Here is a 2,938-nt window from a genome sequence, read left to right on the forward strand (position 1 = left end):
CAGCGTCTCCAGACATACTGATGCTAAGTATGTTTACATATCATGGATTATCTTGTAATCGTTCTATGTGGAATGTTACGAATCAAAGACTGTACGAATATTTTTTACGCGTATATTTTAGGTCAATTTCTAGAAGTTTGTTAATATTTTCATAATAAATATAAATAAATAATTTGTTGTTAATGACATTTGTTTCAGAGATTTCTAAGAATATGTATGTATGTTTTTGTTAACATACTTTTGTAATAAACAAAGTTCTGCAAAGTTTTTGTTCAAATTGACTAGTGTACGAATACTTTTTACACTCACTGTACGTTTATTGTCATAAATGTCGTTTAATTGGTTCGAAGCGGCTTCGTAATTCTCTTCGCTTATGGTGAATGCATCGATAACAGATTCCGCTCGTCCGGTTAGCGATAAACGAAGATATTGCAATTTCTGCACGTTGTTCAAACTCGGTTGCGAGTGGATCATTGTTTGAAAGGCGTCTTTAAACGTAATCCACTTTTCGATGCATCCGTCAAATTTCGGTAGGTCGATTTTCGGAAGATGAACCGGTAACGCGAAGAATGACGCAGTTGGCATGGGCGAGGCTGCACCGTCCAACGTTGTAGTTCGTACGTTTGATTGATGCGTGGATTGATTCACTGTTTCCAGTAATACGGTCGCGACGGCTATCGCTTCGTCGAAAGGTTCAGTGACTGCTTCACGCTCGCATGCCGCGTCTTCGACGTTTTCGAGGAGGACCTATTCGTCTTGAATATTTTCAAACGATTCGAAATGTTTTTGCAAACGATTAATCCGATTACGCAGTTTTACTTTTTCAATCGCGGAATTTTGATACGAGTTCACGAAGTTTATCAACATTGTCGTTTGCGTTTTGAACGCGCGCCGTTTTAATTTTAACACTTGGATCTGTAGCTCTGTTCCGTTGCCGACTTGCGCATTTCTAGTCGTCATTTTTTAGGGGAAAGAAAAAAAGGATTTCGAGCGAGGAAATAGGGACTATAGACAATCTGATTGGCAGATCAATAACGAGCCTACCTTGACTGTGTGGCGTCGCCTCCCATGCTCGCCACCAGAGGGGTCGCGCTCTCACAAGCGCTCGACCGACCTCTCAGTTGCTATATATACACTCCTCGAACGACTTCCCAATATACCAGTCGTCTAAGGCAGGGCCTGCTAGAAAGCCTTATTACTGATGAGTCCACTAGCAGGCCCGGACGAAACGCGCCCCCTCCTTTCCTTTTCGTCCTCCTATAAAAATTCCCACGAGCAGCCCCACGCCGCAGCGAAGCAGCGCCACAAGTGGATTTCGATTGCAGTAGTCGTATCTGAACCGTGTGTTGTCGTTGACGATGATTGTAATGCCAATCCTAAGGTCGTGGTAGCTTTGCTTCCAGTTGAACTCCCAACGTCAAACCTCGAACCGGATGGTTGACAGATTTCCTCTAGTGTTCTTTACACCGATTATCGGATCCACTCGAATATTGAAGTTAATACACGTAGACCTTTTGAGTCCTATCTGTTATAAATTTGAATATAACTTTGAAAATTTCGGAACGTTCTCGCCGCCAAGGTTCTGGGGTAAGTGCCAAGAGGTCAAACTTAGTCCTCTTACCAGAAGGCACCCTCGCCTTCCCCACTCCGTGGCCAGATCCTCAAGGAACAGCGTTCCTATTCTTTAAAGCAAGACAACGTCGGGTCGCTTGCCTTTTCCTAACATACCCATGGTTTCTTTCAAACAATCAATCCTATGACGCCCGATAGCTACGTGACTCCGAGTCACTAGCCATCGACAGGCATCTGGTTTGTATCCTTACGACCATCCCTCTTGGGCCGCACGCAGGCCGAGTCCCTATCATAAATCGTTCGAAAACGAAATATCGTCGAGCTAATTGCCCTCGACGTCCCTTAAAATAAGCTGTCGCTAACATATCTCACGTAGACTAAACAGCAACTGTGAATAAAGAACACAGCTACATCCTCTCGACTCAAAACTTGAGAGTCTAATATACACACGGATATCTTGACGACAATTTTTGTTAATAAATTACGGTCGATTCTTGAAATTGCGAAAGGACTGTTTTTAAAAGTTTTAATACAGATCAAATTTATCTTTCTTCAAGAAGCCCTAGGCTCATAACCTATTGGTTGGTGAAATAGTAATTGAAGAAATCACAGTTGTATACTCACAAGAATTTATATATTATTACTTTAACTGCCGATACAAGACAATACAGAGAGGTCGATAACGTGCACATCACTTGTACAAAGCCTAGATGACAGCAATACAATGTCTGTTGTATGATAACATAGATGTCGCGATTAGCCCTTTTACTCGTGTTGAAGCTGACTCGTGTTTGTGGTTGGATGATTATCTTTTATTGGAAAGTAAATTTACGGCTAGTTGAAAATAAGAAAACTGTCTATATTTCGTAATGAACTGGAATAAAAACTTAGGATTTACATCATTCATTCCGAACCGGTTCATAATACAGAGTGCGTTTCAAAGGTAGTAGGACTGACTTGATCAAAACAAATTTATTGCAGATATTCGTATAAGTCGTAAATATTCTTCGAAATAACACCCTCCTGAATTAATACATTTAGTATAGCGAGTCTGCCAGTCCGCATACGCCTGCTGGAAATTTTCAACCGGGATGTTCCTCAATCCACGCGTTACGGCCTCTTGCACTGCCTCAATTGTGTCAAAACGACGTCCTTTCATCTGCCTTTTTAATCGGGGAAAAAGGAAAAAGTCAGGTGGAGCCAGGTCCAGGCTGTAAGGTGGATGAGGTAGCGTTAACAAGTTGTGTTTGGCCTGCCACTCCTGTACCAACAGTGCGGTGTGGCACGGTGCGTTGTCGTGATGCAATTTCCAAGTGCTGGCCATCGCTGGTCTCACGCGGAGCACTCTTTTCCGTAGTCGTTCGAG

The sequence above is a fragment of the Colletes latitarsis genome, chromosome 14, assembly GCF_051014445.1.
Source record: "Colletes latitarsis isolate SP2378_abdomen chromosome 14, iyColLati1, whole genome shotgun sequence".
In the NCBI taxonomy this organism is placed as follows: Eukaryota; Metazoa; Arthropoda; class Insecta; order Hymenoptera; family Colletidae; genus Colletes; species Colletes latitarsis.